Source organism: Rhinichthys klamathensis, unplaced genomic scaffold, assembly GCF_029890125.1.
Source record: "Rhinichthys klamathensis goyatoka isolate OS25496 unplaced genomic scaffold, OSU_Roscu_1.1 h1tg000105l_1, whole genome shotgun sequence".
Classification (NCBI taxonomy): Eukaryota; Metazoa; Chordata; class Actinopteri; order Cypriniformes; family Leuciscidae; genus Rhinichthys; species Rhinichthys klamathensis.
Genome location: NW_026606644.1, coordinates 2,091,704 through 2,107,614, shown reverse-complemented (window position 1 = coordinate 2,107,614; position 15,911 = coordinate 2,091,704). Strand labels below are relative to the sequence as shown.

The window sequence follows — 15,911 nt, the reverse complement described above, 5'->3', positions numbered from 1 at the left end:
TGCTGATGTTTCTGCTTCGAATCAATGCTTCTGTTCCTGAATCAAACGGATGAAATAATAAGAAATACATTATGCAGTTAGCTCAAGTTGTTATAGATCAGGACTCTGATTGGCTGATCAGCATCTGCTGACCTCACGTTCACAGGAGATGATTTGTACAGCATGTTCATACTGCGTTCTGACTCTCTCCTTTTCTCTCCCTCTTTCCCTGCCTGCCGTGTCTGCTCTCTATCTCTCCTCTCTCCATCAGCGGAGGCAGGAATGCACCAGCTGTGAGCCGTACTGCAGTGCCAGGGGACTGTAAATAGGGACGGACTGAGTGTGCTTCCTGTCGGCAGACAGCAGAGAGGACATACGGGACTGGATCTGAGCGGCTCAGAGTCAGGTAAGACCGTGTGCCATTACTCAGAGGGCTAGACGAGGACTTCCTGTCCACCGGTGGCTCGGGAAAGCTATTGGAATGGGTATTTCACAAGCTAAGGATATCTGGCGTCCCGATATTCAGCGACGTGCCAGGTTAGAAGTGAGCACGGAAAGGTTTGAAATGAGGCATTGTGTGTTGAGCACGCCTTCTTACTCTCTGTGGTTCATTTCTTCATGTGTGCCTTTCCTTTCCATGCACCTCGTTTTTTCGTTCCTCCTTTTCTGTCTTTCTCTGCATCACTCGAAAGGTTCTTATAAGCACCTTTGGTTCAGCAGAGAAAAGTATTTAATCTGCACACATTTTTTGTTGTACATACTTATAATGGTTATTTTAAAATGAATGCATTTTTGCTGTTACGTCATTGTTTCAGAACAGTGTGTTGGTTTTAAGTACCACCCATCTGTTTTACCAGTTGATGAATGGTTCTTTGGAAAGCCATCTTTGTTCTCGTGCCTTCAAGAACCACAGATTGCTTCTCTTTGGAAGTTCATTGGAATCATTGGAACATAAACAGTTATTCTATTCCATAACAAGTACTAACAAAGATTCTCTTATGGGACTATAGGTACTTTAAGTTTCTCCTACAGTACGTTCTCCTATGTCTATCGTTCGCAACCACGGGCCGGGGCCAGCTAGGGAACCTTAACAAACTTCCAAGGGGACCTCAAGATGATTTAAAATCAGACAAAACAACCATTAAATCAAGCCAAAACAACTAAAAAACAAGATAGTTCTTATTATTTAGTGATTTTTTGTAACAGATATGCATCTTTCCAGTTAAGCCAAGTGCTAAAATATATATATTTTTTTAGGGGGGCCTTTAAGTTAAAAAGGTTCAAATCCACTGTCATTGGAACTTACAAAAGTTATTATATGGAAAGTTTAAAACCGTTCTGTGGCATCAAGAGAATCTTTAAAAAGGTCCTCAAAATAGCATAACTGAAACTAACTTATTGGAATTGTATTATTATTTAAACTAGGGATGTCCCGATCCGATCACGCGATCGGAAATCGGGCCCGATCACGTGGTTTCAGACTCGATCGGAATCGGACGTTACCTCCCGATCAGGACTCGGATATATGCAAATTAGGGGTGTAACGGTACATGTATTCGTAATTATTGAACCGTTTCGGTACGAGGCTTCCGGTTCGGTACGCATATACCGAACGATTCCTAGGACCATTTTTCCTGCAGACAAAATCCGCGCTGGCGCGATCACCACAACGTTGCGCAACATCAAATGGCAAACGTAATGAAAGCAGAACGAAACGGCGCTTCTCATTATATTGTGCTTAACGTTATCAGTTATCAGTTCGGACCTGCAACATCTGTGCAGCGCGAGATCAAGCGAAGAGATCCAGTGAAGAAAACATTTGAATTCGCCACTGAAGTAATAACATCGCTGCGAGATCTAGTGAGAACTGAGAAGCATTCAAATTTCTCCGTTATTAACCGTAGATCTCTATTAGATCAAACAGCGCTGACGTGGGAACCAGGAGAAACATTGTGCCGTGAATGAACATGGATTTAATGTTGCACTTCAAAACTCAAATATTATATAAATATATATTTAAATGTTATTTTTAATGTGATTACCAAAACATTATTTGTTCATCCTTCAAAGATTACCCCCATTTATAAACCTGAAAGTTTCAAGATGTAGGAAAACTACAAAAATAGTTTTTCTTTTAATAAATAGGAAATTTCTCTGGCATTTCTTTCTTTTTGCTGTATCCTATCGAACCGAACCGCAAATTTTGTGAACTGTTACACCCCTAATGTAGGCCTATATTATATTCTCATTATTTTTTTATACACTTTTAAAACATTTTTATTTTTTGTTTACATGCCTGCCGGGTATTTTAAGTTGAGGTGCTATTTGTTTTTATATTAGACTTTTTCTATATTTACTGTTGCACTAAAGTCCAAAAGTGAAGATTTTATGTTATTTATTACTTGATTGTTCAAGCTACCTCACAGAAGTGCTCTGTTTGTTAACAGAGTTGTTGAATGTTAAAATAAGGTGAATTAAATAAAAAAATAAGGAACATCCTGGATCTGTTTTTTCTCTCTTCTTTATTTTTTTTTTATGTATTATATAAGTATCGGATCGGGACTCGGTATCGGTAGATACTCAAAATCAAATGACTCGAACTCGGACTCGAGGGCAAAAAAACCTGATCGGGACATCCCTAATTTAAACTAAATATATTTTGCTGATATTTTTATATTTTCATATTTTATATATATATATTATATTTTTATTTCAGTTAGAAATGTTGGTGCTTCAACATACACTTATTTCAGTTAAGCCCTGTTGTTACAGGGTTTGTTAATAAGGGAAGAAGGAGGCGGGAACGGGTGAATGTTAAACAACCTTAATAATAAAATAAACACAAAGAACAAAACGAAAGTAAAGTTCTAAAATACAGTTCGAAAGTAAATAAACTAAAATACAGCACCAACATAAAGTCCAGGCCTGGTCCTCTCTCGTCGTTCACTGTGGTCACTCCTCCTTTTATCGTTCCGGATCTCCTCCGTGGGACTGGAGACCGGTGTGGGACACTCATTAACACTCGTTCCCATGGCTCTCGGCTCGACGGGCTGCTCACTGCAGAGCCATGGGTGGAGCGTCCAGCTTCCCCTCTCTAGATATAAACTGGGCGTAATGGGTGGAGCTAGAAGGTCCAACCACACCTTAACCCTACCCATATCTCTATCCCTCCACCCATTAGATCCACAGATGTGGAGCTTAGGTCAGACTAATATGATTATGATTTCATATATATTAGTCATTTCCCTCCAGAATGTTTGTTTTAACTGCAAGAAAACTGATTTGTTGTCTACAACATGGAATAACATCAGTGAATGTCATTCATAAACATTACTCGGTACCAGTTGTGGGAACGCCCACTAGCGACCAGCCACTGGCGACATAAGCAGCTTTAGTTGACCATATTCTACATCCCTTAATCCTACCCAATACCTAAACGTAACAACTACCTTATTAACTATTTACTAATAAGCAGTATTTAGCAGTTTGAGGCAAAAGTCGTAGTTAATAATTAGTAAATAGTGAGAATTGGACCCTAATCTAAAGTGTGACCAAATGGCTTTTATTAATTTTAGTTTTAGTTAATAATATCAACACTGTACTGAAGAAATAAAATTCATGAAATTCAGAAAACCATTGATTATCATAGCTGTTACCATTGGATTTCCATTTCCCAGTTCAAAATGAAGAAGTGAAGTAGCCTTCCACGATCTATGGCAATCTACTTGCATTTACTGTATGTCTGGCATGAAAGCCCTACAATATTTCTTTTCTAATTGAATTTGGTTTCACTCAGAATGCGTCACATTGTGGAAGAAAACTGGGTTGGGAATGCTGTTACATGCTAACCTGAAAACCTTTTTCTATGACATCATATTAAGAACTCAAAAAGTTTGTTCAATGCCATTAGGATGGAGGCTTTTTTGTATGAATACACTAGCCTTGAATCTGTTTGTCTCTCTCTTTCTCACTGTCATTAGTGTAAATAACACCCCGAGGGGTTGCTTTAGTGAGACGTGTGAGTGTTTTTGGATCAGGTGAGACTCTACCATCGACTCAGTCATGTGGAACGTCTGAGATAACACACCTGGCATGAGTGAACTGCAGACCTCAAGTAACCTCACACACACACACAATGCATGCATGCATGCTAATTCACATGCAAACACAAGTACATGCTTTCACACACACACATAAATTGTTTTACATACTAAAACAATGAATGCATTTTTTGGGGGGATTATCAAAGAAAATGTCAAACCAGCTGGCATTTATTTTACAGAAAGACAGCACAAACACATTTTTCAAGCAAAACATTTCACAAAAAGAAGTTTGTTACAGTAGGTTTTCAAATCACTTGTTCCACTTGGTTATCAAATGCAATGAAACTTTTAAGTGTGACTCAAGTTCAGATAGTTTTTCGGGGCTTCTGTATAAAGCAAACACAAGCCTCTTCCTGTGCAAGGCTATCTTTAGCAGTGTATGAGAGTTGTTTCCTCTTTTTTGAAGGTTTGACTTTTAGGGCGAGTAAATTAGTATGAGATTTTAATAAGTATCAGGATTATAGCTGTGTTTTCACTACGCTCAGGGAAAGTGTTTACGCGTGAGAAACGAGTGTGGATTCGATGGCAAACTTCTCAAGTCTCTGAGGAGGGCAGTGGGGTTTTCTGGGTGAAAATGACACAGCTCTATCTCTCTCTCTCTCTCTCTCTCTCTCTCTCTCTCTCTCTCTCTCTCTCTCTCTCTCTCTCTCTCTCTGCGGCTGGTACACCCAGATGCAAATAAGATAAAGGCTGGTTTCCATGGCGATAGAGAGAATGATCGCTAAACACATACACACAGTTGCTTCAGTCCGTGCTTTATCATGTGATCACACATTGAAACCATAAACACACACACACACACTTACACATCTTAATGCAGTGTTTTGCATGCATGCTACTCTCTGCTTGGTTGTGCACTGTGACACACCGGGGCATACGTTAGTATCTGGCCCAGAATGCATTGCGGTAAGCCACATTGGCTGGTGACCCATGTGTGAGTTCCTGTCTCGCTCTCAGTGGAGATACAGCTCTCGCACCACACACGGGTAAGAACTAACCAAATGCAAATCGAATCAAATATACACATTTACTGAAAATGTTTTGTTTACAGCTGTTGCTAAATTTTTATGACTAAGAGAGAAAAAAATGGCTTTTCGTAATGAATTTATTTATATATATATATATATATATATATATTACAAATGCTGACAATTACACACTGCGATGTAGATTTTTGACCTTTTTTAAATTGTGAGTTGTTTGCTGATTTATGTTTAGGGGTTTGAATGTTGTTTCAGCAATTTGTTAATGTATACAGAATGTATATACTGTACACTGTCATTTATGTAAAAAAAAACAAAAAAAAACAGGTTGATTTGTTTGCCAGATTGTAACCGTAAATAATATATTTCTCAGGCATTTTGGTCACTATATATTTTAGAGGTCACATAACCATAACCATATAAATATTATAATAAATACCATACATTTAGTAATTAGTACATTACAATATGATGCAATTAGTATAATTATTCATATTTTAAAATATATTCATATGCAGTATTTTTCGCTGTGTATGGTAAGGTTACTTATTGTACATTTCTTTTGTTAAAATTACTATAATTTTTACAGCATGTATTCTAACATGCTTTATCGCTTCCTCTTGTGTCTCTTTGTCTCGTGGAAGTGCGGGTTCTGGTATGCAAACTATTTACATGGACTTTAACGTACGTGTCTTTGGCACTTTGTAAATTTCCATTTTATGAAGTTGCTGGACTTTGTTGAAGAGTCATAATAGCTACTAATCGCTCCCTCTCCTCCGATGTTGCTCCACAACTTATCTGATTATATTTAAAGTCAGTTTCAAGAGAATCAGGGGTGTGTATCTGCTGCCAAACGCCATTGGCCGTGTAAAACACACCGGCGAATTTGCCTCAATGTAGTCGAGCTTCGAAAGCGTATACCGGTAAGTGCATTAAGCTGTTTTTCTGTTTAGGACACTCTTGAGAGGTGTTTATGTAAGGTGTGACGTGATATTTTGCGTTTTGTTTAGTGCGATACATCTGTAGCTGCTGATAATTTGGCGGGAGGAGTTGAACAGCCATTCTGTTTAGTCATTGAGAGCTGTTGTCATGTTTTCCTGTTTCTCTCAGTCTCAACACATCTGTCAAAGTAAATGAAATGCTTCTTTCTCAACACACGTTGGGTCAAACAGTGTTAGGCTTTGTTAGGTTTTGCAAGACTGTGTTTCAAAAGAGGACGTTTGCAAACTGAGAACTTCTCACTCACAGTTACTCATAAACTTCCTGTTTTCTCGCTGCTTTAACAGTTTGAGCGAGTGAAACTAGTTAAGTTTCCTAATTTAGCCTAACTTAAGTCCAGAGTCTTTGGTCTAACTTTTAATGTCAAATAGTTGTAGTACATAAAGAACAATATATTTTATAAATTAATTGTAAGTTAATGAAGAAGGCATGACATATATACATACATATATATATATATATATATTATGTGTTGAAGAACCTTATTGCCTTACCTAGGGCTGGGCGATATGGGCAAAAATATTATCACAATATTTTTTTCCCATGTCATACGGTATCGATATTTATCACGATATTTATTTACCATTAATGGGGAAGGAAATGTTTTTCACAGATTTGTTAGACCTTGAGAATGAATGTAAACATGTAAACTTGTTTGTTCACAATTAAACTCCATAAAGTAGCTACCTTTTTATTTAGGGCCCCATGAAATCCATTTTATTTTCCCCCAAAATTCTGTATTTTCCATTTTATTCTGTGTTTATGAGTTCATACAAATTTATATAAACTTTAACAGTTTAATCAAATTATAAAATGCAATCAACTGAAAATATAACAATTAATTTACAACAAAACATTGCAAAATAAAATGCTGCACAACAGAACTGTATACATTTAGCTGTGTAAAAAGCATCTGTGTTGCTACCAATGAGTAGATAGGCCCCCTGAGATCCGTAAACCTGGAAAACACCTTACGTTTTGCTGTCTTAGCATTTCCGTTTGCCACAGCTTTTGATTATTCAGAGCTAAATAATGAACCGGCAGCTTGAGAAATCCTTTAACAGTGTTTGCAAACCGATTATTGTATCATGATCGAAGATAATTCTGCTAGAAAAATGGTTCTAGGATTGTGATATATAGGGCACTGCTTTAGTTTGGGTGCTTTAGTAACTCAAGGCCTGAATGCCTTCGATAAATCAGTAAAGTAGGCCAGCACAATGCTGCTTTTATCAAGGACATGTGAAACATCACCGGTGACTTTCAACAATGCACCTAGACTGAGTTGAGATGCCCAACTCTGAACCCCGATTCGCATTTACGTTATTCAGATGATAGCTGATGTCTGTATAAGCTTCATCTTTGTGTAACACAGGTTAAATAAAGTTAATTTAATTTAAACACAATTTAGTGATCTGTTCCCTTAATAAAAGTTGATAAGAGATGAAAAAAGTGAATAATATAAAAATGAATAAATATTCAAATTCATTCTAGATAAAAGCTCAGTGATCAACCAATGAGAGCTCTTTGTCATTTGAGTCATGGGTGTCGACGAGCATGCGCAATGACAGAAGAGACGAGCTTGATTGAGAAGAGCAGACGCAATCTGATCGTCGTGATCCGTTTCTATAAATCTTAGATTGAGAATCTGTGGAAAGAGTATGAGAAAGTCGAGATTTTATTAATTTGATGCATTCTGAATAAGAAGTCGATTGAATAGAGGAATACATTCTACCTGGTGAGTCAGTATCATATAATTAATGATAAAAAGACTGTATTACTTCATAATAAGATAGAATTACTGCTACTAAACCGTAAATTAGTTGCTGTGGACTGGTTATTTTCTCTTTAAATTGTATTTTGATCCGAGTAGTCATAAATGTCTGAAGTAAACCGCGTGGTCATTGTACATTGCAGTTCACCGACGCCATTTTATGATCACGCACGCCTGTAGTTGCGCCTGTGTGAGAGCAAAAGAAAAATCGATCACAAAGGTAAATAATTAGTTAATCAATTCTGTGAAAAAAATATATTTGTACTTTGTTACTGGTTATCTGATTACTTCAGTTGAGCGGTTATAGTGAACCGCATGGTTATTATTTGTTCATTTCAGAGTTCACCGTCGCCATTGTTGGCCACGTGTCTGTATTAGAAAGAGAGCTATTGATTCAGAGGTAAATTAATGTGATTATATTATTTCATGAAGAAATGGTAATTGTAAATGTGTATTAGATGTTATTCTGTATCTTTGATGTGGAACTTATTTTGAAATGTACTAAATGAATGTACTGGTCTGTGATCAGGCCAGGTTTTTTTTTTCTCTCTCTCCTTTCGTTTTTCCGTTTTCTTTTCTTTTCTTTCTTCTTGATATCGTGGAGATGTGATGACTGCACGACCTTCTGTGACGTCTTGTAGATTCCGTGTTTGATGGCGAGCCAACCCAGTCTTTAGAAAGGGAGAAGACATCACGTTGTGGAGAGGAGGCCGATATCCTTTCCTTGAGTTTCCAGTGCTACTCGTACTCGATCACAAATTTGATTTTAAGAACTATTTTTCTTCTTTTTTTTTGAGGGTCAACCACAATCCAGATTTGAGAGACATTGGAACTTTTACGTGAGACACTTAAGGGTCTCAAGAGAGAGAGATTATACTATTTTCTGTTGCATCTTGTTTGTTATTTTCTATTTTCTTTCTGAGTGTTAAACTGACTATGTGAGTATATATATGAAAACACCGACAAGAGTGCACTCGAGGTGGGAATTTTCATAGTCAATCGTTTTGACTATTGTTTATGTGATTTTGTGATTTTACTTTCTTTAACTTGACAAATTTTCTATTTTTTATTTAAAGTGAACCCAATTATACTTCTAATCTTGTGTCTGTCTGTTACTTTTCATGACAACCCGCTGTCTCCTTAGCGATACCTAATCCTTCTGACGAAATTCAAATCTTATCTTTATTATAAAACTAAAGTAAAAAGAATATCTACTAAATTACTGCTAATAATTCAGACAAGTGCTACATAAACTTTGGCGAGCCAGCCAGGAGACAGCGCTGTTGTTGAGAACTAACAGCTACACATTTTATATCCCTTTTGCTTTCAAGCAAGCGACGATAATGGAGATTATTGAAGCTGAAGGGATTATTATCCCAAACTCCGTAATAGTTAGTGGTTTAACCGACGTTGCGAGTGATGATGAATTGTTTGATGCTCTGAAACGACACGGGTCGTTTGTCAAAACCGTGCGCATTGACGACAAAGAATCCGAGTTCTACCAAAACGTGATCGTTGAGTACAACAGTAATAAAGCGATGCAATCACTTGGACCAACATTGCCGTATACTCACCAGCTGTCAAGTGAACCCGGTGCTAAGTGCCATGTGAGAGCGTTAGCCAGTGTGTTTACACAGCAACTGGGTAGTAGCATAACAAAGTCCTACCTGGACAGATTAAAAGAAATAGCGGAACTGAGCGGAAACAACTTTGAGTCTATACTGAGTGAAATGCTGTCGCAAATGAGTGCTGACCTCCCACCAGAGCCCGCTGTTTCTGGTAGTACTGGTGAAAACACCTGTGAGAAACCATATTGGGCATCTCCTGATGGGAACTTCAACCCAATTCGTAATCCACCGAGTCAGATAGATGACGTAGCGTCACAACCTACTCCTATCGATTTGATTGAGCCGACCCTTCGCACGTCGTCTAAATTTCTCAACCCGCCCGAGGTCCAAAAACTAGTAGTTGAGCATGTTGTGCGGAGCAGTGAAATGGTTGCTCAAGGGCATGTACAGCCCAGGCTCAGAGTATTTTCAGGAAAATGCCCCAGGCCTGGCAACGAGGTAGATTACGACATTTGGCGTTCTAGTGTCGAATTCATTTTGAAAGATCCCTCTTTGTCCGATTTGCATGCGTCTAGGCGAATACTAGACAGTCTTTTGCCACCTGCGGCAGATGTTATAAAGCATCTGAATCCTGAATCTCCTCCTTCCGCTTACCTCCAGCTGTTAGACTCCGCTTTCGGGGCTGTGGAGGATGGGGATGAATTATTAGCCAAATTCATGAACACGTTGCAGGATGCGGGTGAAAGGCCGTCCACTTATCTGTACAGGCTACAGTCAGCTTTAAATGCAACTGTCAAAAGAGATGGTATCATCCCAGGAGAGGCAGATAGGCACCTTCTGAAGCAGTTTTGCAGGGGCTGCTGGGATAATGATTTAATCACCGAACTACGACTAGAGCAAAAGCGAAACAATCCTCCTTCCTTTGCACAGCTTCTGCTTATGCTTCGTACAGAGGAGGATAAACATACTGCGAAAGCAACTCGAATGAAGCAACACCTTGGGTCCTCTAAACAGAGAGCGTTTATGCACTCTCAGAAAGCGTGGGTTTCTGCTGAATTAGAACAAGACGAAGGTCCTAGAGTGAGCTCTCTTGAAACCGAAACGCGCGAGTTAAAGAAGCAGATTGTCAAGCTTCAGAGTCAGTTAGCTAATCTTGCAGTCCGATCAAAACATCCAAAGAAAGCTCCGTCGCGAGAGGTTGTCAACAAGCCTGCACCACCTGACCAAAGAAAGTCAGGGGCTGCCGCGAGTGTAGTTCCGGTCAACAAGAAATCAACTGATAGACCTAGGCCGTGGTACTGTTTCACGTGTGGTGAGGATGGCCACATCGCATCGTCTTGTAGTTCTGAGCCAAATCCCGAGCTTGTCGCCGCTAAACGTAGGCTGTTAAGAGAGAAACAGTTACAGTGGGAGTCACAGAATCTCCCTACTAGCTCTGATTTAAACTAGAGTCAGTTCCTGTCGTGGGCCATACAGGAACTGAGTTAAAGTCAAATGGTCCCATTGTAAATCGTGTCTTCAAGAAATGCCAAACTTCTAGGAAGCAGAATGCAAACCTACCTAAGGGATTAGTTGGTGCTAGGTGTGTTGCCGAAGTCAGCATAGCTGGTAAGAAATGTCATTGTCTACTAGACACTGGATCCCAGGTCACGACTGTGCCTAAGTCTTTTTATGAACAACACCTCTCAGAGCAGCCGATTAACCCTCTTGACGATATATTAGAGGTAGAAGGCGCAAATGGGTTGTCCGTTCCGTACGAGGGTTACGTAAAGGTAGACATCACGTTCCCTGAAGAGTTTTTGGGTGTGACTATTGAAGTGGCCACGGTAGCTTTAGTTGTTCCAGATGTGAAGTCTCACGCTCAGCCGTTAATCTTAATAGGTACCAACGCTCTTGACATCCTTTATGAGCAGCAGTTACAAGCAGAATCCCAGAAGCACCAGCCATCTCTATTTGGGTATAGAGTGGTTTTGAAAACCCTTGAAACGAGGCGAAAGCAGAACACGAGTGGTGTTCTGGGTCATGTGAGATTAAGAGGCAACGTACCGGAGGTCATGTCCGCTGGTCAAACTGTCGTAGTGAAGGGTTCTGTTGCAGTACCAGGTGGGATAGATAAGCGTGTAGTGGTAGAACACCCGTCTGAATCCTCCTTGCCTGGTGGTGTGTTTGTGAAGCGCTGCTTACTTACCCCTTCTAGTAGTCAGTCTGTCTGGTTGCCTGTGGTACTAAAAAACGAAACAGAGCATGATATAACCATTCCCCCACGATGCATAATAGCAGAGCTGCATGCAGTTGAGTCCGTGCTTCCTCAGTCGAGTGTTTCCCCGGCTAGTGAGCACTTACCTACTCAGGAATCCAATTTCGCCTTGAATTTCGGTGAGTCCCCCGTGCCACAAGAATGGCGGGACCGCATCTCAGAAAAACTCAGAGAAATGTCTGATGTTTTCAGTCAGCACGATCTAGATTTTGGGCATACACAAAAAGTGAAACATCGTATACAACTTAATGATGAAACTCCCTTTAAACATAGGGCGCGACCGATCCATCCGCAAGATCTGGAAGCCGTCCGCAAACATCTGCGCGATCTTCTTGCGAGTAACATTATCCGAGAGTCTGAGTCGTCCTTTTCTTCACCTATCGTAGTAGTGCGGAAGAAAAACGGAGATGTACGGTTGTGCATAGACTATAGAAAGTTAAACCTACAAACCGTTAAAGACGCATATGCATTACCCAATCTCGAGGAGACGTTTTCCGCCTTAACCGGATCAAAATGGTTCTCGGTACTCGACTTGAAATCTGGGTATTACCAGATAGAGGTGGAAGAAGCAGACAAACCTAAAACCGCCTTTGTCTGTCCCCTGGGGTTTTGGGAGTTTAATCGCATGCCTCAGGGGGTCACTAATGCCCCAAGTACTTTTCAGAGATTGATGGAGAAGTGTATGGAGGATATCAATCTCAGGGAAGTACTTGTATTCCTTGACGATCTAATCATATTTTCTGAAACTTTGGAAGAGCATGAAAGACGGCTGTTAAAAGTTCTTTCTCGGCTCAGAGAGTATGGGCTAAAACTCGCCCCTGAGAAATGTAAGTTCTTTCAGACGTCCGTTCGTTATTTAGGGCACATTGTGTCTGAGCACGGCGTTGAGACTGATCCGGAAAAAATACAAGCCTTAAAAACCTGGCCGAGTCCCAAAAACCTTAAGGAGTTAAGGTCGTTTTTGGGCTTTTCGGGGTATTATCGCCGTTTTATTAAGGATTACTCTAGGGTTGTGAAACCACTCACCGATCTGACCGTAGGGTATCCGCCGACTAGGAAAAGTGTTAAACGGAGTGAGAGTAAGGGTTCATACCATAACCCTAAAGATTCGTTCGGAGACCGTTGGACCCCACTTTGTGAGGAAGCGTTTCGGTCTGTTATCGACAACCTGACTACTGCGCCTGTGTTGGGTTTTGCTAACCCTAAACTTACCTACTTCCTGCATACAGATGCCAGCACCAAGGGTTTAGGAGCAGCCCTGTATCAGGAACAGGAAGGGAGGATGCGAGTCATTGCATATGCAAGTAGAGGGTTATCCCGCAGTGAGTCCAATTACCCGGCGCATAAGCTTGAGTTTCTTGCCCTTAAATGGGCAGTAACTGAAAAGTTTAGGGATTATTTGTATGGTAGCCAATTCACCGTCGTTACAGACAGTAACCCTTTAACGTATGTTCTAACCACGGCGAGACTAGATGCGACTAGCTACAGGTGGCTTGCTGCCCTTTCCACTTTTTCATTTAAGTTACAGTACAGAGCAGGCAAGTTAAATGCTGATGCTGATGGTCTATCAAGGCGACCGCAGGAACAATTGCCTGAAAATCCTCAATCGCAAAAAGAGTACGAACGAATTCAACAGTTTATGCAGAATCATCTCGCGGAAGCTGCAGATTCGTGTGACACCGCAAGTGACGTAGTTCAGGCGATATGTGAGAAGCATCTGGTCAGACCGCCAACGGACGTTGGGTCTGGTGCTGCTTTTGTTGAGTCTCTTGCACTTCACCCTGATGCAGTACCTGATAGTTACTCACAAGAAGGTGATTTAGAGGGGTTACCTGTTGTATCTTACCTGTCAGGGAACCTCTGTGACGAGCAAAGGGCAGATCCAGTCATTCGAGAAGTAGTGTCTTTCTTAGAGTCGGGAGAAAAGCCTCCGCCAACAGTCAGGAGGGAACTCCCAGATCTTCCTTTCTTTCTAAGAGAGTGGAACCGTCTTGAGTTAAAAGATGGGGTGCTTTATCGGAAGCGGCAAGTAGAGGAATTAGTTACTTACCAACTCGTGCTACCTGAGAAACTGAGGCCCTCTGTATTGAGCAGTTTGCATGACAGTATGGGTCATATGGGGGTAGAGAGAACTCTAGATTTAGTAAGGTCTCGTTTCTATTGGCCGAAGATGGCTGCGGAAGTAGAACAAAAGATCCGAACATGCGGTCGTTGTGTGAGGAGGAAATCATTGCCTCAAAAAGCTGCACCGCTGGTTAATATCCAAGCCACAAGACCTTTAGAGTTGGTCTGTATGGATTTTCTCTCATTAGAGCCGGACAAGAGTAACACGAGAGACATCTTGGTAATCACTGACTTCTTTACCAAATATGCTGTGGCAGTCCCCACACCCAACCAAAAGGCAAGGACGGTAGCAAAATGTCTTTGGGAAAATTTTGTTGTGCATTATGGGTTCCCCGAGCGTCTTCATAGCGACCAGGGCCGAGATTTTGAATCACGTACCATTAAAGAGCTCTGTGAAATGGCAGGTGTTAAAAAATCCCGAACCAGCCCTTATCATCCCAGGGGAAATCCGGTCGAACGCTTCAATAGGACCTTGCTCAGTATGATGGGTACCTTAGAAGAAAAGGACAAGGTTCGTTGGAGAGATTTTGTAAAACCTTTAGCTCATGCGTACAATTGCACGAAACATGAGGTCACTGGGTTCACTCCCTACGAATTGATGTTTGGACGTCAACCCAGGTTACCCGTCGACCTTGCTTTTGGGTTGCCGTATCAAGATGGTCTGCGACAGTCTCATTCCGAGTATGTCAAGCATCTAAAAACCAATCTGAAAGAGAGTTATTCGCTTGCGTCACGTGGTATGTCAAAAAGTGCAGAAAGAAACAAAGCTAGGTTTGACAAATCCGTAACTCATTGTTCTTTGGAGATTGGTGATCGAGTGTTAGTGAGGAACGTTAGGATACGCGGGAAGCACAAGTTAGCAGACAAGTGGGAGTCTGAGGTGTATGTTGTGGTGAGTCAGGCAGCTGAATTGCCAGTTTATACTGTTCGTCCAGAGAGAAAGGACGGTCCTCTGCGTACTCTTCACAGAGATCTGTTGCTCCCGTGTGGGTTTTTACCGTCTCCCGAAGTTGAACCACCCACTCTAAACAAATCCATCTCAAGACCTCGAACACGACAGAATCCTAAGGTTCCGTTAATTGATGACACTTCTCTCTCTGATCCTGAAGAAGGAAATTCGTATTGTGAGTACAGTCATACTCCAAATATAGAGACAGTACGGTTCTCTACAGTTCATGATATCTGTGCGGAAAAAGAGACCGTGAGCGCTGATTCTGCTGATACCTCAGCCGAACAAACTTTCTCAACCGGCGAAACTTTGCAGGGCGACCAGAGTAATAATTTACTTATTGAAGCCTTACCAGTCGGTAATCCTGATGAATACTTACCTTTCGATACACCTGGTGAACACTTACCTCTTAATGTTCCCGGTGTCCTTGAACAAAGTAACTTACCTGATAAGGGCCAAGTCGATGCTGTAATGGGTAGTTCTGTTGATGAAGTTGAAGTAACCAGTGTTGTTGAAAGTTCAGATGTTCCTGTAAAAGCAGAACAACAATCAGAAGATGAGATAGACACCTTACCGAGGCGTTCTGTTAGACAGAGAGGAGAACCAGAGCGACTTACTTATTTTCAGCCAGGAAACCCATTAATATATGTGGTCCAATCTTTGTTCCAAGGTCTGAATTCGGCTTTTGTTAAATCTCTTGGTGGAGATGAAAATCTGAATGTCCTTCCCTTGCTGCCTAATGGTTTACACAGTGTGGTCACCAGTCAGCCAAGCAGAACATGCAAAGGGACTTGCATGAATTTAGGAGGGGAGAATGTAACACAGGTTAAATAAAGTTAATTTAATTTAAACACAATTTAGTGATCTGTTCCCTTAATAAAAGTTGATAAGAGATGAAAAAAGTGAATAATATAAAAATGAATAAATATTCAAATTCATTCTAGATAAAAGCTCAGTGATCAACCAATGAGAGCTCTTTGTCATTTGAGTCATGGGTGTCGACGAGCATGCGCAATGACAGAAGAGACGAGCTTGATTGAGAAGAGCAGACGCAATCTGATCGTCGTGATCCGTTTCTATAAATCTTAGATTGAGAATCTGTGGAAAGAGTATGAGAAAGTCGAGATTTTATTAATTTGATGCATTCTGAATAAGAAGTCGATTGAATAGAGGAATAC

At 40.7% G+C, this 15,911-nt stretch overlaps 1 protein-coding gene across 2 annotated transcripts in view; it reads left to right on the top strand.

The window, feature by feature from the left end:
• Positions 1-237: 237 nt before the first annotated feature.
• mbnl1 (muscleblind-like splicing regulator 1) overlaps positions 238-15,911 on the top strand; it is a 71,040-nt gene continuing 55,366 nt past the window's right edge. Inside the window, exon 1 of one of the 2 annotated variants that reach the window (XM_056253507.1) lies at positions 238-385. The gene's annotated coding sequence lies outside the window, so the exon portion shown is untranslated. Of the gene's footprint in view, positions 386-4,968; positions 5,069-15,911 lie in introns of those variants that run through there. The other variant, XM_056253506.1, reaches the window with a different exon arrangement.